We start from the raw sequence: 23,478 nt of genomic DNA on the forward strand, positions 1-23,478 counted from the left end.
CTGGGGTTCCATAGCACAAGGCTGTGCTTTCGTGCACCTCCCCCTACAGAAAACAGGCATATCTCACAATCGAATTTTCAAAATAATTCACTTATGCTGTTTCCCTCCAGAAGAAACTGTAGGCTTGTATTTGTCTTGCTTTAACAGAGAGCAATGACTTGATTGGTGACAAGATACATAGGCAGATATAATTATTTTATGTGCGAGGATCCCCGGGGAAGAAAGCAACGGAAGTGTCGGATGGGGCTTAATAAGTGGGTAGCTACCCCAGCTTTTCCAGCTCTGGTGTTTGCAAATTAATTATGCATCAGAAATGATTCTTTCAAGTTCGGGTCCAGAGGGAGGTCTGGTGATCGGCACTGACACCCCCCCCCACGCCCGAGGAAGGGAGGGCACGGCTGGTGAAAAGGTAAAGGTGGGCTGCTGCCCACTCCTGAGGGTGCAGAGCGCTCTCTCCCTCGTTTGGAGACTTTAAGCTTCTTTCCTCAGACCATGTCCTCCTTTTTGTTAAGCACGAATCAACGCACAATGAAGACATCAGACTGAACTACAGTGCAGCCGGAAGAGTCTCTCCACTCAACCCTCATAAAGCCCAGCTACGCCAGCAGCGAATGCGTGGGATCTGTCCTGTGCGCGAGCCCGTGCATGGCTTCCTGCAGAGGAATCCTAGATTTCTCTGGAGGGCAAAAGTAAGACCTCCTTGTGTACCGCATCCAAATTGGACACAGATTCTCTCCCACAAACTAGCTGGGGTCCCTAAGAAACCAATCCAGACGAACTATCAAATTTGCCAGTCCTCAAGGGTCACAACCGCAAATCAGCCTGTTACTGAATCTGGCCGGGACTCAGGGTGTACAGCGAAACTTGAGCTCCTGAAAGTTGCTCTTAACCTCAAGTCTTGCTGTGGACATTCTTCCAAGATACTTGCAGCTTTGCTTTTTTTTTTTTTTTTTACCAGAATCCCACACATGCACATGCGCACGCACACACATGTACACACACACATACATGCACACACTCACGCACACACACACCAACCCTTGAGTCATAATTTCAGTTTTTTAAAAAGTCAACAGGAATTGGATTTCAATAGCCCTATCTCATCCTTGAGAAGAAGTGTAACTGTTGACTGAATTATTTTCCCAAGAAAAACAAGCCACATTCTGAGACCTTATTAGAAACTGAAAAATAGGATAAAGGTTGTTGCTCTTTGTAACACAATGTTTTTCATTTTTATCAAGTATCATTTGCAAAATGTCCTCAAAGTCTAGGAGAAATGGAGCATAGACTAAAGAATGGCCTCTTGCCTTGCGCACACGTGGGAGCTGAGAGGAATGAGGGCTCTAGAGGATGCGCCCAAACGGCTCCCGCGCAGCAAGACGAACTCCATGTCCAATCAACCCGCTAATCTGTTCCGAGGAATCTATCTGCACCTCATTTCCCCTTTTGCAAGCCAGAGTTCTCATCATCAGGCAAGAAAATTAAATTATCCCAAGTACCTGCAGCCATAGCGAGATCCAAGGGAGTTAGGGAAAGAAAACATCTGACGTCGAGGTGCGTACTCCCTGGATACCCAAGAGGCTGAGATGCCACAAAAAGCAGCAATCAAGTATCGAGCAGGCAGGAAGATGAGAGAACTTTCCTGTGTGGGCACCAGGCAAGCAGCGCTCTTTCGATGGGGAGAGTGTCCTTGGAAGGACATGGAGGTCAGAAACTCATTGACAAATGCAGGTGAGAGGTAGGCAAACTGGGGGCTCAAAGCTGGTTCAGATACAGGATTGGGGTGATAGCATTTTCTTGAGGGGAAATGTAAGGAAGGACAAGAATAGAACATTCTTAAAGATAGTGATGTTGATAGTAAATTGATCAGTCTCTCAATCTAAAGGGGAACTATGAAAATGGTATCAGGACTGCAGGAAGTTACAGAAGAATGGCGACACTGTAACAAAAGAAAAACATCTGTAACAAACTGTCGGTGAACTAAGAGCACAGAGAAAGAGTAGAAATGAGGAGGGCAGCATTAAGTCACCAATTCCTAGGAAATTTCCACTAAGAGCCAAATAATTTAGGAACACACACACACACACACACACACACACACAGCTCAGGGGAAATGTTGAAGTTCAGATTATAGCACACTCAGAGTGCTTTATTTCCTTTTCCACTCGAGAACCAGGGTGACTTCAGACCATGAGATGTCCATCAGGAAGGGCATGCTTGGCTGAAGGGTCTGGTTTCCGGAAAATTCTCCAGGCAGCCTGTGGCATTAAGTGTTCCAGCTACCTTCTGCCCCCCCTTCCCCCCCCCCCCCAGGGAAGACTCAGAAGTCAGACAGAAACAGCACGTTTGCGCTTCGCAAACATTCTCTTCTATTCAGGCTTGTCCGGATTTACACACGACCACAAGTTGTTCTGAGAGTGGAGCAGATAGAAGGAGCATAGGGCCACTCAACAAAAAGAATCATTTCTAGCTAGGCCAGATCTCCACGTGAGCCCCAACAAATATGGCCCGACAGACAGCTGCTCCTGCCAAGCAGTGACCAGACATTATAAGCAAAATTAGCCAATTAATGGGCTCTCGTGTCTCTTGGCTGGATTGCTGTGGCAGCGCCAGCACGGTGTTAGAGCACCTCCCCCGCCCCCCAACCCCACCACGGTGGACAGGCAGGACCTCCACCAGGTGGGCACCAGAAGGATGGTGAGGGAGGAGGGAGGCCAGATGGTCCAGCCTTGAGGAGCTGGGCTCAGCTTTCCCTCTCAACCACACCCTGCACAGCCTTCTGGAAGTGATTCCTGCTTTCTATGCAAGCTCCAAGCACCACTGAAATGGAGGATTTTCACTCGTCTTTCTCCTCCAAATCTTTGGATCGCTGAAGCAACCATTTCCTCCTGAGGGCTTGGAAACATTTGATGATCTTCTCTCACCCGTCTTTATAGCACAGCCACAAAGAAACATAGGGAAGATGGACACTGTCCCCATGTCATGGGTCAAAGGTGAAGAAGATGACCTCTCTAGTGGGCACGCTCATGTGGCAAGCTAGCGGCAGCCCCCTCTTCCATTGACAGACCCGACGGCGTATTCCAGCTGCGCACTCTGGGTTCTGTTAAAGGATGCTTTCAGGAGAAAAGAGGCAGAACTACTTTTCTCCTAAATTAAGACAAGTATATAGCTGCTTGTTCCGTACGCCACAGAGAATAAAAAGGCTGCATTTTGTGGCATCCGTAATGTGACTGATGTAGAAGTTGAATTGCTGCAACTTCAAAATATACGGCAAATATCATAACAGTATCATTTGCAATATTAATAAAAATAGTCCAATTAAGCTCCAGAAACCCGTGTTACATGCTGATGATTTGGGGAGGGGGGCAGGCACTGATATGGGCTTTTTAGAGATTCTATTTTGTCCTTAAAGGAGCTTTCTATTCCTTAGTATCTACAGGAGGAAGAAAAGCAAATACAGGCTTAGGAGAGGATGATCAGTAGCATGGTCAACCTCTTGCCCCATGTCCATCACCCACCCACCCAGAGTGAGGCAGCCAGAGGAGACCCAATACAAAAGCTTCATTTCAAGCTTCCCCTCTGTGAAGAGGTAGGAGCAGCTATGTTGATCAAGAAATTTACAGCTGATGTAACACCCGAAGAGCCTTTGATCTCATGGAAGATCCAAACAGAATAGGGTGGGAAAGAGTAAGAGGTGGTAAGAGACAGAACACCACCCTTCCCTCAACTGCTCCTGCTACCCACTATCACACCACTGACACCAGTGGGGTAGCAAACGTGCTGGGGGCAGATGATCCCTCAAGGCTAAGAGAGCCCCAAGGTCTGTAAGACCTGCAATTGCAGTTCAGCAGGAAAAACACCTTTGGCAGCTGTGGAGGATATGAAGGCTGCGCACAGCCCGGACGCAGGTGAACGACAGACACAGTCCAGCAATCCAGCCAGAAGTGCTCCACCTAATATGGGAACATGGAAACCCCGCAAGCAGCTCAGAAAATGAGCTACTCAACTAAACATCGACTTTGGCGAGTTTTTAATAAGCCAGGCAAACAAGGCGCCCACGACTTCTCATCCAAGTCCCCTGCTCAGCTCTCTGAGAGTCCTTCCCTTAAACAGCGGCCCCTTCCTGACTAGATATGTCATCCGAGCCCTGCTCATCCTGCTTGTTAGCACAGTGGTGCTATTCCGAGCATGGCTCACTTCAGGAATGACACTGATCCTCCTCATAAACAATTGTTTTGCAGCCAGACCCATCAGTGGTTCCCGTCAGCCCCTTTCAAGCATGGCGCCAGCCTTTCAAAATGTTGACAAGAGTTCCCCTCTGTTGCCTAGGACAAGCCATGGTTGTCCTTTTCGGAGCATGTAATTGTCTCCCTGGGAGAGCAGACCCCCTACCCTGTGGCCCAGCCACCTGCCTTTCCCATCTCAGCAACCAGTAGCTCAGACTCCAGCAAACACGAGCAAAAGCTGGGAAGTTCAGAGGTTGGAGGCAGAGTGGGGCGATGAACCATGAGAAAAACAGGACCAATTAATGCCACCCACTGGAATCTTTAAACTCCTGCCCTGGAGTAGGAAGCGGCAACGCCAGAAGGGTTTGCCTTTCTCTTTCTAGGGAGGGTCAAACTGCATCTCGCCAAGGGCCATCTTCCACCTTGTAAGGCAATGGTGTTCCAACTTTAATTTGCATCAGGGAAACTCGTCAAATATGCAAATTTATGAGCTCCAACCTCAGAAGTTCTTATTTAACAAACCTGGGGAGAAGCCCAGGAACTCCATGTTTGACAAGCTCCCCCATGATTCACAGACAAGTGGCCTTGAACTACACTCTGTGAAACTGCTTCAGAGTCTTAAGCAAACAAAAGTCCTTCACCTCCCTAAGGAACACGTCCAGGAATTTCAGCACAACATTCTGCGTTCCATCTATTCCTGAGGATATTTGAGACTAGCTAGAACATTGCTTAACAATAAAACAAAAGCATCTAAAGCCGAGGAGGAAGAGAGCCAGGTGTCAGACAGCCCACTCCCTTCACCCTCACATTCCAGGCCCCAGTTTCTCTAGCTGGTTTTCTGATGGAAAAACTCCTGGGGGGGGCCTGGAGCAGTCAGTCTGTGGCCTCACTGACCCCCTGGGAGAGGATGTCTCTGGAATTAAGTAGTCAACCTTTGAATGGCGGCCATAAAAGGACCCTAACCTGAAACCTGCCTGTCAAAACCATATTCGCCTCCTCTGCTTTACTTTTAGGATGGAGCCTCAGGTTTGGAGCTTTGGCCTTGGCTCTCAAGTTCTCATCATCCTGACCATTTCCTTCAACACCCTTGATCTCAGCTCTAGCTTGGGTAATGTTCTTGTCAGAGCCAGGGATCCCCTGTAGGGCGAAGAGGCGTGGTTCCTGCCCTTAATGCTGTTCACCATGACTCTCCAGCTCACCGCCGTCCTTCCCACCCACTTAGTAAGATTACGCTTTCTAGCTCCCTCAGGAATCGCGCGGTGAATGGAATTTATGTGGGTCACTTGTTAGATGGAACATTTAATTGCTGAAATAAGACCTAGGACGTTCTCTTTTTTCAGACAGGGTAGCTGGCAATATCTGAGATGGCGCCTGTCACATCTGCCTGTGCTCCTGAGTGACGCGGACACGCAGGTCCCATGTTAGAAGTTATTAGAGACATTTCTATGGCCCACAGACTAACAAACCGAGCAAAGTTAAGAACAACCCTCCCTGTCCTAGGTCATGATTCTCTCGTATTTTCTGTGTCGCGTGTGTCTTGACACCCTTCGGAGAGCGTGTCCAGCTGAAGAGCTGTGTCTCCCTGTGGATGCATCCCCTCAGCTCACACAATGACACCCAGAGTCACACTGCTGTTTCCTCATGCACAGGGTTGCTACCCTATCTGGTCAAAACTCTTTTGGAACACCTTCACGGTAGCCGTGGGCATGGTTATCATCGTGATTTCGAGACGTTTCTTCATCACTACAGTGTAGGGATAAGTCCCACCCCTTAGGGGGCGTGTTCGCTTCAGGCTAAAGTTTGCCTATAAATTTGGCGACCGTGCTCCCAGCCCTCACTTCTGCTTTCCTTGTCTTTGCAGGAACGGTGGTTCTGTAAGTCTATTCCTCCATTAAAGCTGTCTATATTTTGACAATCTGTCTGCACTCACTTACGCCGTTACACTACAGGTTTTGCGTAGAGATTGGGACTTTGTACAAGTATAACCAATTGTGTTGCCTCTGTTTTTCATGATGATAATGCAACTGCTAGAAGTAATTCCTTTCCAACAGCTGCCTTGTCTACCTCGCGTTCTGATTGCTAAGGACAGTTGGCAAGTGAACCTCCTCGGACGCAGGCTTTGGCAGCTCACGTGACCATCTGGTTTTGCAATGATGACAAATGAAATTACTGAAGGTCCTGGAGCCCCAGTCCCTGGAAACCATCAAGAGGATGACAGCTCCTCTTGGGCTTGTAACAAGCTCTTCCAGGCAACTAACCACCAGACAGGGGCTCTCTTCCAGAATGCACGGTTTTTAATCTCATTTTGAAGAGTTAATCGTGTGATCTTAGTACTGGGATTATTCCTCATCAAGAATTCCAAAATTGCAATTCAGTGTAAAAGGGTAATTATAATCCCAAAGATACAATGACTTAAACAATGAAAAAAATATGAAAGAAACAGCATGTTTAAATGCCACGTGATTTTATAACATACGCACATGTAAACAAATAATTTCTGACAACTTTTGTTGAAATTATAAAACATAAAACAGATTTAGCTAAAAGTTGGTTTGCTGGAAGTGCAAACCATTATTCTTTTTCTAGGACTCTTCTCTTGCATCTGAGCCTGGAAGAGGGCTCTGCATGAGAAAAAGGTGTTCAGTTAATGATTAATGAGCTTGTGTTTGATGAATTTAACCCAGATATACTGAAAGTTTGATTACACTGTAATAGGTGATGTGCTGTATTTGGGGCTTGCATAGATTAAGTGGGGGTAGATACATGTATTATGAAAAAAAGAAAAAAGATTTGTACATTAAATATGAATGCACTTGTTCTTCCAAACATAGCTATTAAGTGTCTACTATGTGTTATTATATTAACTTGTCTAGAGCTACAGACAAAACCGCCAGCCTCGTGGCATCCATATTTAAATGCAGGAGACAGAAAACAAATAACAAATAGGTAGAGCAATGCTATAGAGGAAAGTAACACAAGGAAATGAGAGGCTGAGGATGAGAACATCAGAGATCGTCTCTTTGAGGAGATATCTAGATGGATCAATTGGATAGAAAACATTCTAGAAAGATGAAACAGAATGCTCAGAGGCCAGGAGGCAAAGACTGTTTGGAGTATTAGATAAACAAAAATTTTCAAGCAGTTAGTGTAAAATAAAGGACAAGGAGTGTTGGGAGATAAAACTGTGAAGGTAGGTAGGGGTCAGGTCATGAGGGTCTTGGATGCCATCCACGGAGAGGACTTTGTTCAAAAGGAAGGAAAGCCATTGGAAAATTTGAGCATGAGGATGGTGTGTTCAGGATTAAATTTTGAACAAAAATTTAAAACAAATCCTCACTTTAGGATGGAGAATCATGGCTAGTTTGGGATGGAGAGTGACTTTCCAGGGCCTGGTTTCCCTAGTCATATACACTCTGTCCTTCATGCTTGAGACAATAGATGGACTTTCATTTTATTGAAAAGCGATCGCTGTGGTCCAGAACACTCAATTCTCACCTAGAGCCTTGCTGTTATGTGACCACCGTTTGTCTCAAACCCTCACCACAGAAACATCACAATAAAATCCAAGAACCAGGTTATCAAAGATGGTTCCAAAAGCAGCTGGGAATATGTGTAGGAATTCCTGGGCTCCATGGAGAAGTGTGGATGACAATATCATTCTCCAGTATCTCTACCCTAAATGCTCTAGAAAATGATGACAAAGGACCTCTGTCGCATCCTCTTTCTTGAGCACTAACTAAAGGTGACTCTTTGGGTGCTTTGGTTCCTTGCCCGTTTGAGTTGATGCCAAGCCATTTTCAAAGGAAAGATAAAATTTTTTACGAAGGCTCTCTCTTTCTCGCAGGGAAAGTGTTTCTTCTAAAAACTTTCTCGAACATTTCCCCCAACATAGACACACGTTTGAGTCTTCTATCAAGTCCAGAGTACCTTCAGAGCTTTGTCTTTAGAGCAAGAGGTGGTAGGAGAGAGACCAAGGAAGAGACATGAAAGGAAGGGAGGCCCTAGAAATGGTGGTGACCTCTGCAAGTTTTTTATGCTCTCCCAGGAAAATGAAGACCTTCTCCCCAGTCCCAAGTTGCAGATGGACTTTCCCAGACCCAGAGTTTAGGAGCTGCCTTCTCCACATGATGGTTTTAAACCATCTATACTTCTCTGACTTGGGCTTTTCTCGTTTGTTAAAAAGGAGGGAGATTGGGTTTGACTTGGAGAGCCAAGTCTTTGATCCCAGTGCTCAAGAGGCAAAGGCAAAAGGATAATGAATTCCAGGCCAGCCTGGGGTACATAGTAAACCCTGTCTTTAAAAAGCCAAAGGGCTGGGAATATAGCTCAGGTCACGGTGGTTGCCTAGTATGTGAAAAAGCTATGGGTTTGATCAGAGAGAGAGGAAGAGAGGGAGGGGGGGGAGAGAGACAGAGGAGATTAGTCTATACAAATTATCTATGATCACTTTGGCTTTAAATTCTGATTCTTAAAGTCACACACAAAGAATGCAAACCAGAATATTTAAGAGTGGTGACATCATCCTACAAATGAAAGCAGTTCAGAGGGGAAGATGTGGGGACATTATAATTGGGGTACAATGCTGTGCTAATCAGTTCTCTGATAAAATAATGACAGATGTCTTTTCCGAGAAAAGAGTCATCTGACTTATTCAGACCCAAGTGACAAACACTCACACACTGCCTCTGGTCTCTTTATATAATAAGGTTCTGTCTCCCATGTAACTTGACCATCTGGGCTCCATGCAATACTTATGGTAGTTGAACCTCATGATCCTCAACATTCTTTGAACTCTGAAAGCAGAGAAGCAAAATCGACCTGCCTTCCTCCCTTCCTTCCAGCTGTGGCACTGCTAGGCAGCAGCGCTGAGCCTGGCCACTTCTGCCTGTGTCACAGAGAGCCAGCAAGGAGGCAAACCCCAGACCCTCAGCCTGTGGGATTCATGGGCAAGCTCGGGACTTTCCCCTCTCACACAGTGGAAGGCAGATCCATTCCTCCGCAGCAGGGACGGCGGAGGTTTGCCGTGTCCTGCTATGTGCAGTCCGAGGGATGTTGGTGAATAAGAGACAGACTCATTTTCCTGACCTTTCTCTCTTGGCTTCTCACAAAAGTAGGGTCAGAGGACGGGCTGGGAGTGGGAAAGGAGAGGGAGAGGGAAAGGAGAGGGGAGGACTGTTGCCTCAGGAGCGGCCATGGCCACAAGTCCCTGGATCCCACCAGTCTTTCTTCCCTGCGTCACTCACTTCCTTGGATCTCCATCTTTCTCTCCGAAGCTTGAGGCTAAGAAAACATCCCCTTTCCTATTCATGTTCATCCTCCCTTAAATTCCTTAATGAGAATTCATACATTTCTTCCTTATCTCTCTTTGCCTTTGACGGTATGTTTCCAAGTCCAAGCTGGTCCCCGGATAAAGCCCTAGCTCCTGACAACGGTGAAGGCAGGTGCATGGTCCTCTGGAAGTGGACAGGCACCCTGGCTCCCAAAGGCTGAGCAACAGATTCTCAGACAGCCATGGTGATTGGTTGGAGAAAGCAGAAACCCCAAATTCAATTTGATGGCCTCTGGAGACTTCTGAGCGAGTAGGCTTCTGGGAAGGGGTCTCAGAAAGGCTGTACTCTGAGAAAGGAAGTGCTTTTGGAGCAAGCACAGAAAGGAAGAGTAGAGAAACCACAGTGTGGGGGGCACTGTCCCTAATGCAGGGTGTGCCCACTACCGCCAGTCAGAGGTGGTGCTCCAAGACAGGAAGCACTGAAAACCCCTGAACCGGGGCACGGGAGGGAGTATTTTCATAAGCGGCTTGGTTGCAGGGCTTCACTGGCCTTGACAGCTTGTCACAGACTCTCTAGGGTCCTGCAGAAGGCTGACTGAGGATTCCCAGTGCCCTGCCCCTCCCAAGCCTCTGTGTTTTTAACAGAGGCTCCAGCATGAAAGCCAGGGAGACAGGAACGCAACGCTGGGGTTGGGCTCCAGAAACAAACAATCTCAAACCCAAGGCCCAGCTCGGCCAATTAACTGGCTGTGTTATTTTTGGCAACTTGTTAATGCTCTTTATTCTCAGTTCTCTAACCCCAGTATAAGGGTTATACTACTTCACAGGGCTGTTGCGAGGATTAAAAGGGACAAAGCGAGTGTGATAGCTGATTTTATGTGCTCACTTGCTGAAGGTTGATCTCAGCTTTTTTGGTTAATCACCAGTTTAGATATCACTGTAAGATATGTTGTAGATAAAATAAATGTTTAGACCAGTATATTTGAGCAATGCAGATAACCTTTTATAATATAAGCTGGCCACATCTAGTCAGTTGAAGGCCTTAGGAGAAAAGATTGTAGTTCTACAGTGAGGAAAAATTGCAGTGTCCTGTGGTCTTGAGACGAGACTATACCAGCGGTATTTCCGTAGGTCTCTACCTTGCCAGATTTAGAACTTGCCATTCTTGTGATCTTGTAAACCACTTCTTAAAATTAGTCTTTCTCTTTCTCCACCTACCTGGAGATCCCCATAGGTTCTGCGGTTCTAATACAGCAGATACAAAATACCAAGTAACCCCACTTCTGGTCACAATATGAACTCAATGAAACTTTGTTCCATTTAAAGATGTTTGATTTATTCTTTGATAACTTCCTATGTGAGTACAATGTATTTAAACCACAGCCTCGCCCCATCTCACCCACACTACAACTTCTGCCTCATGCCCCTGCCTCATTCGAGCCCCAGCAGCAAAGGGAGCCAGCTACGCGGACTGAAATTTAAAAGACTTCAAAGTCAAACTCTTAGAAGGAAAAGGAGAATAACTATGTTTTAGACATTCTGGCATTGTGACAGGACACTTGACATAATCTATTTAAATTATTAAAAAATTTATTAGTTTTAGTTCATGGTTTCATAAATTTTATCTCATGGATGAACCTGAAAGTCTTTCTGTGCCTGGCTTTGTTTAACAGGTCTATCATGTTCATCCATGTTATTGCAAATGATGGGTTTTCCTTCTTTTCTATGACTGAGTAGCATTTTATTTTATATGTATGTATGTATGTATATAGTCGTCTAGTTTTTCATTCTTCCCTTTCTCTCTGGGTGAGCACACATTGTCCTGCTTCCCCTCTTCCCCTCACCCCTCAGGCCTGAGTTCATGACCTCCCCAAGAGCCACAGCTGTGTGAACTTAGCCTACTGAGCCCTGGGGACCCACTACCCGGTGTAGGTGGGAGAGACTGGAAGATGTAGCTGGGTGGGAAGGCCACTCCCAGAAGGTCACATTCTGTAGAGGAAGCCAGCCCCACCCGTGACTGATATGTCAACAATTCCAGAAGGAGCATTTGGAAGACGCGCTGCCAAAGGGTTACTACTGTTCCTCACAGAACTTGCTCAGTCACATAGGGGTTCTCTATAGAGTCACAGAGGCCCAATGGCTGAGAGGAGGGAGAAGGAAGAAGCATCTCTTTTAAAAAGGCCAAAGGTCCAGGGCACCCGAAGACTCGGCACTATTGTGTTTGGTCCTAATATAGTCCATTGGAACAAACAATAAAATAAAATGGGGATGATGATAAGGACGAGACACTGGGGTTTCTTACAAAGGGCTTTCAGTCTGAAGTTAGACAGCCTCAAGCACGGTGGCAGTGCCTCTGTTTTATGATCTTAAGCCAGTTGCTTCTCTGAGCCAGATCTTTATAAGATAGGGTGGTGGTACCTTTCTCATTTGGTTGGTCTAAGAATTGGGGAGAAGCAGAGCATCCACACAGTACCTAGAAGTGCAGTGATAAGGAGGCTCAGAGTCTGGGAAGCATCCCTTGACCACAAGCTCTGAAGCTGGTAGCTATGAGCATATTTTGTTTTCTATTCCTGGTGAAGGAGAAGGGGGGCAAATGTGCACTCTGTTAGGACTTCAGGGTCAACTTTACCTCTTCTCTGGTGACCCGATGTCCTCCCAAAGGGGACTCAGAAGAGGAAATGCCAGGATGTAAGTCACCAGCCCACTTCCTCAGAGCATCTAGATGGGCTCAGAGTAGTAGAGCATCCATTCTTTTGGTGGGCTCTGATCCTAGCAAACAGATCCAGCCCTACTTGGCTTCTACAATCACAAAGTGGTATGGCTAGCAGCCATGGGAGAGTTCTTTTCCTAAAGTATATTTTCTGTATAAACACAATTGTAAAATGAAAGCCAAGTGTCAGGGATGGCCAGTTGCACCCAGCCTAGCCCAGGGGTCAATGTGGAAGAGGAGAGGCCCTGTGTCCCATCATGTTGTCAGGATGCACAGACCCTCCTTCCCACACATTCACTTGGCTGGAGCAATTTAGAAAGGGTCAAGGAAGAAAAGGCAGTGGGGAGGAGGGGCAGAAGGAGGAGGAGGTAGAGGCAGCAGTGGTGGCTAGGGAGTTATGCTTAGCCGCTCCCTCTTCCAGGCTGCACAGCCTTGCTAGACTCAGAAAAATAATACTCCTTCCACTGACTTGTCATCTGACCCATAAAATGTACTGCGGGGGCACTTAAGACTTCCCCTGGGGCGGCATCTGTGCACTGCAGATTCAAAAGCACAGTTACTGACCATGGAGGTGGCCACACCATCAAAGAGCCCGCCGGATGAACTGGGTCCTCGGGATCCCTGAGCTCTGCAGCCTTGGCAGCAGTGTGAGGAGGCTCTCGCTGCGTTTCCACGGGTGGGATCAAGTGGAATTTTGGAAGGATGAGTGCTGGCAACTTAAGCTCTGACTTCTGGAAGGCACGGAGCAGGATGGAGGGACCTCTGTGAGTCAGGAGACAGCAGGCCCGGGACTTGAGTGATGGAAGTTCTTTGCTCCCAGAACCACTGTGGCTATGGCACTCCCTCTCTGACATCCCTGATGTTTCTGTCTGCCCATTCTTCCCTCCCCATGCCTACCACCCTGTGAGTTAAGCTCTTACTTAAATACTTGTCAAACATGCTGGTTCTCCCCACATTTTTGTAGCCCATGTCTCTCTTGGCCCTGCTTAAAAACGTTGGTTCTTCAAGGAGGGTGGAGGGCAGGGGAGGACATCCCAAGGTGTGACAGGCAGAGCTGGGTTCTGAATCCTTCCAGATGCCCTGTGGTCTCCTCAGAAGGAAAACTTAAGACTCGCAGCTGCACGGCTACAAGCGTGGGGATGAAGCCACTGAGGGCCCCCACGTATTTTCCTTGGCTCCTGCACAAGCTGTTGACATCATTGCAGGCTTCACCATTCATGGACTGCTGTTTGGAGCTTGTGGCCACGCGGGGCTGTGCTCCAGAGTCTGGGGAAGGTCTGATTGCAAATTGGGAGGTGGTGGTGGTGTGGAGGTGGTCCGGCCGAATTTGTGAAAACAAACAGATGCACTGAGCATGCCCTTCCTCCATAGGAATGACGAGCGAGGTGAGCCCCACCCACTGCCAGCCCACTCCTCTAGTGCACAGGAGTCCAGCCGAGGCAGCAGAGCCTTTGTTCTGGTTCTAAGATTGGGGGAAATGGTGACAAATGCCTGCTGCAGGTAAGAAAAGCAGAGGTTCCAGTAGCAAATTCTGCCACATCCTTCCAAATGTCACTTGGGCCTGGGCCACTCTGGGCCCATCTGCCTTTCCCTGCAAATTCCACATTGCAGGAAAAGCCTGTTAACAGTTCCCAGAGGCCCCAGAAAAGGAAATGGCAGAAGTCAGATGTGTAAATATTAGGAAACTGGGCATGAACATGGGTGAGTGCACTCTGTGTGTGAGGATTAATGGCCCCAGGCGCCAGCTCTTCTACATGGGGCTCCTGTGAGGGAGAGCCTCTTGGAGTCAAGCTCTCGCAGCGCAGCTCCAGGAAAGCCCCCTATTCTGTGTCAAAGTACAACCGGGAAGGAAATCAATGGTTTGGGAGAGCTTAGGGGAGGGCAGACCAGATGAGAGCGCCTCTGACCTACCGAGTCACTGTGGTGTGAGAAGGTGGGACACCCTGTCTCCCTCTAGGGACAAGGAGACAGTGCAGCTTACCCAGCCTCTGCGGCTGCAGAGCTGACTAGGAATCCAGGCAGAGTCACTGAACTCATGCAGCTTCCTCCTCCGACCTGAGGGCGTCTCTGGAGAGGGTCAGAGATAAAATGGCTACTTTCTTCTCCCATCCATCTCTCACAGAGGGGCTAAGGAGCCAATACAACTGCAGGGACAGCTATCCCAGAACCAGAGAATCCCAGTGACACCAGTTTTGAAAATGCTAAACAACCAGTATTTTGAGGGGACTTGACTTGATGACTGACTTGTGTTTCCCAATTTCTGTGGTGTAAATACTCCTACGGCTGCCAAATCTTTGGGGACATTTTTTTCTTAATCTCTTAGATTTATTTACGTCTTGTGAGCAAAGGGTCTGACAGCTACTGTTCCAGACTGTTGGTCAAAGTCTGCCCCCATCACATTCAAAACAGAAAATATAGAGTCCAGGTCCCCAGACAATGGGAGTATAGACCATAGAGGAATCACTCCTCCTGGGGGACGTCCCCAGGAGAGCTGCTGATCGGAGTCCCTTTATTCAACTGTGAATGAAGGAGAAGTGAGTTTTCCTCACCATGAGACGATGAGACTTGTTTGTTGGTGCTGGGTGCCAGTATGTTCATCCTGCCTAATATAAGGAGCCACCACAACTGTCTGCATGCAGAGATAAGGAAGTTGAGGTTTGCAGGTTCATGGATTAGGTACCATGGTTGGTAAATGGAAGAGCAGAAATCTATACCCAGTCCCATCAGTCTCCAAAGCCTGTCTCTAAGCTTTGATGTTGGTCAAAGTCTGCCCCCATCACATTCAAAACAGAAAATATAGAGTCCAGGTCTCCAGACAATGGGAGTATAGGCCAGTGTGGCAAGGCTTCTGAGGGCTGCGGGCTTCCCAGAAAGGGAAAACAGTCTCCCTGCCAGAGCAGGCCTGTTCTGTGGGATCTGCTACTTTCTCAGGGAAGTCTGAGAGGAAGCCTGGCCATCTGCAGCTCCCAGGAAGACAGATTCATTGTGCACAAGCCACTACCGTTCAGGGAGAATGGGATGCCTTTCCCCTGAAGAACTCTTACCCTGACGAAGGCTGTGCACTCAGGACAGCTGGTCGCTCCCTATGGCGAGGAAACACTCACACCAGGTGACTACTGCAGAGCTGAGATAATTTGCTGCTGCAGCATTGCCCTAGTTAGATGGGAGCCGCCAGGGTGCACAGCCAGGAGGGGACCCCGGAAAGCAGCTGCCTGGCATTGACTGCCTGAAGGTTCCAGGTAGCTTCACGCGGTCCCATCTGCTCGACACCTGCTGCGGACGTACAGCTGGGGTTACTACTCCTTACAAGCCTGTCTCAGAGACTGACAAAGGATTTGTTGTTCTGATCTCTGGATGTGTTTAAAAGACATATCTGACGAAAGTATTTGAACGAGGCCACATTTGGTTTGACATTTAATGAATCATCCATGTTGAAAAGGGGTGAAAAAACACACGAGTTCAGGACTGTCCTGCAAAACACCAACCATGGAAACGCGGGGTGATAAAACGAAGCTCGAGAGAGGAGGGGCCGCCTGCCTGATAGATGCCGCCTGTCCTGGCACGGAGGGAGGTCAGGAAGCAGCTGCGAAGTGTCTGACTTTCCTGTCGAGGTTTCTCTGAGCTATACAGTCATTCTCACTGCTTTTTCGGAAAAGAACCCAATGAGATTAGGTTCATCAGCAGGCGATGGTGACTCATGCTTGTAACCCTAGCACTCAGGAGGCTGAAGCAAGAAGCTGGTAAGTCTGCGGCCAGCCTGGGCTACGAAGAATGAAAGAGCAAGGCTGTCCTGAATATCAGGACACTGGGCCAAAGTTGAGTAGACGATGCCCCCAAGGTCTTTCCCAGAATGTTCGAGAGGCAAACTAGCGGCTCAGTCATGGACCTGGGTGACCACCCTCTGAGTCTGTGTCCCTGCGTCTCTCATCCTGACCCTCCGGAGGAACAGAACCTTGGCTTTGTCCCTGGCTCTCTTGGCATGAGTATTTCTCATCCACCGCCCACCCAGTAGGTCACCACTGTTCACAGCTACTTCCAGGCTCCCAGAGGTTCTGACGCAAACTGGAAAGCAGAGCCGAGGTGTGAGTGGATGGACATAAAGTAAGGAGCTGCGAGACTGAGGGCCTGTCTGCTGAGCCCTGGAAAATACAGGCTGCACAGACCGTTTCTCTCTCTGGGTCCTGCCCAGCTCCTCCCAAACCTTGGCACCCCACCATCCGAGGGGATGACTGGTAACTAATAATAGACATCGTTTCCAATAATAACACAGGACTCTCCTCCTGCTATAGAGTCAGAGGGCTTAAAATACTCCGTATGAAAGAAACTGCTTGTTTCATGACTCGACCTTTGGCAAGCATGGCCACCGATCCCCAGCCGTCCCCGGGCTAGCCTGCACAGGTGGAGACAGGGAAATTGCAGTCTTCGCATCACTTACAGAGCCCTCCCCTCTGCGGCTCACCATCTTACTCCCTTCCCTCCCTGTCTTGTCACCATTCTGTCCCCAACCTGAGCTTGCTTCTTTTGTCCCAAGACCATACAAGCATGTCCATCTCAAGGCTTAGACCATCTGAGTTCCCAGGTTATCTATGAATGAAAAACTTACTTAAAACATTATTAGGGTTTTTTGCATATTTTAAAACTCAGTTGTGCTATTCTTGATCGTGAATTTTGTAAATGAAAACATCACGTTTGTCATAATGTTAATGGCTGGATGTGCCTTTGCGTAATAGGACGTAAACTCCTAGCTCGATTGGTAAGATTGGTACTTGCCCTGTAAGCATGAAGGAGGACCTGAGTTCAATCCCTGGAACCTGTATGAAAAAGCCAGGCATAGTGGCGAGTGCTTACAATCCCAGCACTAGGGAGACAGAGACAGCTAGGTCCTGCTTTCCTGTAGCTCCCTGTCCAGCCAATCTAGCCTCTGTGGTGAGTGCTTTGCCAGGGAGAGACCTATCTCAAGAACTCAAGTGACTTCTCAGGAACAATACCTGAGGTTATCGTCTGGTTTCCACACCCATGCATGCACGTGTGTGTGTGTGTGTGTGTGTGTGTGTGTGTGTGTGTGTGTACCACTCTGTGATGGCTAACATCAGTTGTCAACCTGAGTACATCTGGAGTTAACTAAAATTTCAAGTCGCTGAGCTGGCCTGTGATGAATTTTTAGTTCATTGGATCATTTGTGGTGGAAAGACTCACCCTTTCCTAAGCCTATGTAAAGGACAGACAGCCAAACCTTTTCAAGGCAGTCTGTGTAAAGGACAAGCTAGAAGGAAGTGTGTGTTCTTGCCCTGCTTGCCCTCATTCTCGGTGCACTGCTGTTAGAGCCATTCTTTGGGGTTCCGACATATTTTGAACACCAACAAAACACATGGCTGTGTGGACTAAACACCTACTAGATTCTTGGACTTTGTGCTGTTAGACAGCCGTTTGTTGGACTAGCTGGACCACAGCCAGGAAGCCACTCTAATCATCCCATTTGCATATTCTGTCAGTTCTGTTCTCTAGAGAACCCTGGCTAATACTATGCACACATTTCAATAAAGGGAAATTACATGTACCTGAGTGCCTAGGTAGCACATATAAAAGCTGCTAAGTTTTGATACACAGAGAACTATCTAACACCTCTTTAAGATTTCCACGTCTCTAAGAGCTCCCACAACACCTGGGGTTTCACGCATAAGCAACTGCTCGTCTCATTTCTATCACGATGAAAAAAGTTGTCTCCCTTTGAGTTTATTTAAAGGACTCATATAGCACACACGACTCTTTGGTCTCTGTCTCCTTTCATATAACAATGGTTTTGGGGCTTAGGCAAGCTTTCACATATATTGGCAGTGCATTCTTTTTCTTGTATAAGTAGCATTCCATAATATGAATATGCCATGCTGGTTTTAGTGACTAGATACGTGATCTTTTTGTGATTTTGTGACTATCCACGCTGTTGTGGATAGTCTAACACAAGTATTTATACTGACATATTTTTACTATTCTTAGGTAAATGGTACCTAGGAGCAGACTTTCTGAAATGTAGGATAAGCGTGGAACTTCTAAGAAATTGTCAACCTGTTTTCCAGACTGGGTTTGTCGTCAGACACCCCACCCATGGCGTAGGAGAGTGGGACATATTGTTTTCCGGTCTCTGCCTTCCCTGTTCCCATGCATGCAAAGACCTCTGGCTGCCCCGATTCTTGTCTCATATGCCATCCTTACCAAGCCACATGATGTCTGAAAGAAATCACTAAAAATGCAACATATCTCAAATTCAACTGAAGTTCTTACCATTCACAGTGTCCAAAGGAGTGGAAGGGAAAATACCTTTTGCTGTAAGGATGGCCCAGAGGTGGCCACCACTCCCTCAGCCACCATTTCACGATGGGAACCCATCACAGCCTCACCTGGAGCCAAGCAAAGCTGAACAGTTTAGGGACTAGCTTGACAGATGCATACCAGTCATGAGACAGAGGAGGATGGGAGGGGAGCACCCAGGTGCATGAGCCTCCCAACCTCATCAGGAGTTACAATCATCTCCTTCTACCAGAAACTGCCGTTGGCACAATGTCTGTGCCTGTGGTCCATGTGGAATGAATTCCTCCTTCCTCCATACATACCCGGATCCTGTTTGTGGCTCCCCTTCACAGCTTAGAACGATTATTTCTGTGCTGAGCATTTGTCCAGTATATGGCATGATCTTGGAGGGCTCTGGGCTCTGGTTATCTTGTATCCTGAAGTTCCGCACCTACAGGTGTGTTTACTGAATTATTTGTGATAGAGACGAGCCATGCCCACCAGCTTTTCCACTTGGACACACCAGTTGTCCGCATGTTGCGGCTCACCAGCTTGTTAGCACACTTACTCAGGGATCAGGCCACTTACAGGCAGTAAGGAGTGAGAATGCTGTCCCATATTCTGAATCTTTCTTCCGCCCATCACCTGCCACTTGACTCCATATTTTCAAGGTGGGTACCTTGCACAATTTATCCTGAATGCCATGTGGAGAGGAACCCCCTGCTGCCTTCTGGCTGAGATCTGGGCCCTGACAACTCAGTTATCACATCCCATCGGACACCGTGTGAACCAAGGCAACTCACAGAAGGGTGGCCAGTCCCTTGTCCTCCCATGGCCTTTCCTCATGTGCCGTGAGGTAGCCGCGAAGTCTCTGTCTTCACACTCAAACGGAAAGTGGTGTCTAGATACGGTACCCAGGGTGTATGTAGCTTAACATGCTAACGAGTCACAGTTTCTTGGTTTATTGATCTGAGCAAGATCTCACTATGCGGCCTTGACATTCTCTGAGCTCTCAGGCTTCCTGTGTCAGCCTTCTTACAGGTGTCTGTCAGCTTCCACAGGCTTTATACATTTCTTCCGTGCCCTGTTTGATGATAAGCTCCCGGATGTCGTGTGCTAATTTTTCCTCTATTTGTTTAATTAAAGAATAATTACTGAGAATCTGCTGTAGGCCACTCATTATTCTAGGTGCTAGAGATAGGACAGCGACAAGAAGAGCGGCACTGCCCGCAGGAAGCCTGCAGTGTTACACTTGTGTTGTGACAAATATCTGAGAGGCATGCGCTTAGCACGACCCTGCATTGTTGGGATCATGGTTTCCATGGTTGCCAGCCTCTGCTGAGAACCACGAGCTTAACATGACCGTGCATTGTTGGGCTCATGGTTTCAGGGATTTCATTCCATGGTTGCCTTGCATCTGCTGCTTTGGGCCTGAGAGGGGGCCCCAAACATGGTGTCAGAAGCAGGCGTCAGAGGTTTCTCACTTCAGAGCAGTCAGGAAGCAGAGAGATAGAAGACACTAGAACGAGAACGTGGCACTGGGAAACTCCTCAGTGACCTACTTTCAACCTCTGACTTTTTACAGCCTCCCGACGATGCCCTCAGTCTCTGAACCCATGGAGATATTATTCTGCTGATGAAGACAGAGCCCTCAGGATCTGGATCTCAGGTATACGTTCCCAGGCCCATTGTTTATAAAGTATTAAGTGCTGTGCATGTTTTCTGCACCCCACTTGACTATAAGTCAGGTATTTCCAGAGAGCTCATCAGCGGGCAACCAAACCCTAGCCATTCTTCCGGGGACATTCCGGATTTAAACCACAGTACATAAAAGGCACAGACATGGTGAGTGTTGAAACAACAGAAGCAGAAACCCCCACGTTTTCGCTCAGACAGCATCCTTCCTGCCCTTCCCAGAAGCCCATTTTACCCCTCAGTGTGCTCCCCTACTGAGCTCTAAGACTCCCAGGACTGGGGCACTGCAGTGTTCTGGCCCCTGGAATTGTGCTGCCGCATAGCGAACACTTCACTAATGTTCATGGATAATGCATAACAATGTCTACCTGTTAGGTTTCTATGCTGTGATGAAACACCACCATCAAAATCAAGTTGGGAAGGAAAGAATTGTTTGGCTTACACTTCCACAGCACTGTTCCTCATCGAAGGAAGTCAGGACAGAAACTAACAGGATGGGAACCTGGAGGCAGGAGCTGATACAGAAGCCATGGAGGTGTGCTGCTTGCTGACTTGCTTCTCACAGCTTTCTCAGCCTGGTTTCTCATAGAACCCAGGGCCACCAGCTCAGGGTACCACCCACAATGAACTGGACCCTCCCCCATCAATCACTAAACAAGAAAATGCCCTAGAGGCTTATCTACAGCCTTATCTTACAGAAGCATCTTCCCAACCAAGGCTCCCTCTCTCTCTCTGAAGACTCTAGCTTGTGTCAATTTGACAACAACAACTCCCCCCCCCCCAAAAAAAACTAGCAGCTCATGATTACGATGTTTGCTATTAAGATTATTATTAAAGTATTATTAAGAGCCCAACAACTTTAAGGGACTGAGAGTTTGCACTTACTGTCTTAACTAAGACAGTAACATCCTCCCCTCAAAGTACTCATTGTCATCTGTTTCGGAGAAGCTCCGGTAATTGAAGTGACGGTCCCTGATGCTGCATGGCGAGCAGCAAGAGCCAGAACCAACCCTGGAATTCACGCACTCTCCTCAGAACCACGCTGTGACCCACAGGGATTTGTAATGCCCCATATATTCTGTTTCAACAATGAGGAGCCACAACTACAGTCCACCATTCCTGAGAGTTGAGCAATTCATCCCCCTCTGCCATTTGCCCTGGCCAGCTCTGCTGCCTGCCCAGCAGAAGGAAGGTGGGGGCTTGTGGTAATTACAGACTATGTTGTCCTTTTCATTTATGTCTTCACAATCCAGCCTGACACCGTGTCATAAAAGTTTATGTACTGTGTTCTCTCCGCTCCTCACTAATATTCGCCGGCATTCTCCCTGGCCATCCTGAATCAATACCGTCTCTCCCTCTCTCAATAAAGAAGGGAGCGGTGAACAAGGCCCAAATGTGCACAATGACTATTTGCGGCAATTAGACGTCACTCTGAAAAATGACCACTCTGGAGGAGAGTGCACAAGATCTAAGGACTGGCACAGCCCTAATGTCCCTCACCAGAGACGCTGAAAATTGCGTGGCTTAAAAAATATCTCCCCTCTCCTCACTTCTTCTCTTTTCTCCACTATCTTGTCTTTCTTTCTCGCCAGAGATATGGAGAGAGAAGAGCATTCAAATTAGGGACCCCGGCAATCGATTTTTACTTGCAGTTGGTGGATTGTAATCAATGTTAATTAACCAGGTTCTTTTTCAGTCCAGGTTTGGACAGGAGAGTAACTGCACAATATTTTTGACCAAGACAAAGGATATTAATGGGCTTTGGTCAGTCAGAGGGCAAGATGGGGAGGAGGGCTTATGTTGAGAGAGTCTTGGAGGAGAGCGAAGGCTGGGGCTGCTCTCAGGTGGCCCTGTCCGTGACCTTAGCAGCTTTCTTGAGAGCCTTAGCATGGTGTATCAGCTGCCTGCATGTCTGCAAGTAAGAAGCAGACCTTCTGTCCTAGGTAGGGTACGTGTCATCCGTGAACAGCTCCCACAATAAAATCCTCATGAGGGAGATGGTGTCTTTGGCCACCCTAAATCAGAGCTCACATCTGGACACTGTGGCCATTGGAAAAAGCAGGGAATTTAACCCAGAGAGCACTTCCTGGCTGTGGAATTGTCCCTTGGTTTCCTTGTGCACCATTATCAGGACCATGGCCTCAGGATGCGTCTGAAGAATGATTCTACGCAGAGGCACACTGTGACATGCCAGGGGAAGGTCAGAGGTGCCCTCTGAAAGGTGCCTTGTGCTTTGGGATGTGTCAAGTCCCTGGTGTTGTGACAGATAATGGCTCCTCTTCACCCAGGCACTTTTGGGAGTCTTCCTCTTGAGAATGAAACTAGAGAAAATCTTGGGAAGGAAGTGGAAAGAATGTAGGAAAACGAAACAGAAGGTGGCAAAGACTTACGCATCAGAAGGCAAGCTCTCTGCTGCATGCTGGGGACCAAAAGGAAACTGTTGTCTCTTGTCCAAGGTGCTCACAGAATTCTGAGTTGGGTGGGAAGGAGGCAAATGGCAGATAGCATGTTCACCTGGGGGACACACTGGTGGGTTCAGGATCCTGCTGGGAAGGAGCCTCCACAGAAAAAGTATCTTCAGCAAAGAGAAGCAAAGAGCAGGTGGACAAGGGGTGGAGGGAGAAATTGGGTGGTAGCTCACCCCAGGAGTTACATAAACAGCTTCTAGGCAACATTGCTTTCAGTAGTAAAATTTTCATTTCTGGAATCACTGACTATGAGACAACCTGAGGAGGCCCGGTTAGTCCTGATCAGCTGAGAGCGAGCTCAGAGTTTGGCTAGACTAATATCTGTTAGGAACGAGAAATCACCCAGGTGCTCCAGAGGCATCTGTGTAAGAGGAAGTTTTCCAAACAGCACCCTTCCTTTCAACAGGGAAAAGTGCTATAATTTGATAACTAGAGCCAGAAGCAGCATCCTAGTACTCCTCCTGAAGGTCGCATTCCTTCAGAGATATTGACTTCACAACTTTGGAGGGGTTCAACATATTCCCAAGAAGATCTAGTCTTGAGGATGGGTCAATTAAAAGAGTTGGGAGGTGGGAGGTGGGGTCCACACTGCACTCCTGTGAAGCAGAGGGAGGATGCAGAAGGTCCTTCCACAGGTTCATGCAGCAAGTGCCTGGGTCAGACAGTGGAGTGTTGGGATGTGTAGTTAGTGATTCAGGAGCTTGTGCTTTTAACAACGTTTTGAGAAAAGACCAGGATAATAAACATTCTGTGACTCTCCTGCTTAACTCATTTCAGTGGGAAGCCCTGGAGGTAGACCAGTTGACTGTTTTTGTGTTGCTTTCT

General features: G+C 47.7%; 1 long non-coding RNA gene across 1 annotated transcript; it reads left to right on the forward strand.

The window, feature by feature from the left end:
- The first annotated feature begins 12,795 nt into the window (after nucleotides 1-12,795).
- On the forward strand, nucleotides 12,796-22,134 carry LOC126510768 (uncharacterized). Its single transcript, XR_007594488.1, has 4 exons — nucleotides 12,796-13,108; nucleotides 13,281-13,480; nucleotides 13,577-13,705; nucleotides 20,076-22,134. It is a non-coding gene; the product is annotated as an uncharacterized lncRNA (long non-coding RNA).
- Nucleotides 22,135-23,478: the final 1,344 nt, after the last annotated feature.

Source organism: Alexandromys fortis, unplaced genomic scaffold, assembly GCF_014885135.2.
Source record: "Alexandromys fortis isolate MF-2015 unplaced genomic scaffold, M_Fortis_MF-2015_v1.1 scaffold_64, whole genome shotgun sequence".
In the NCBI taxonomy this organism is placed as follows: Eukaryota; Metazoa; Chordata; class Mammalia; order Rodentia; family Cricetidae; genus Alexandromys; species Alexandromys fortis.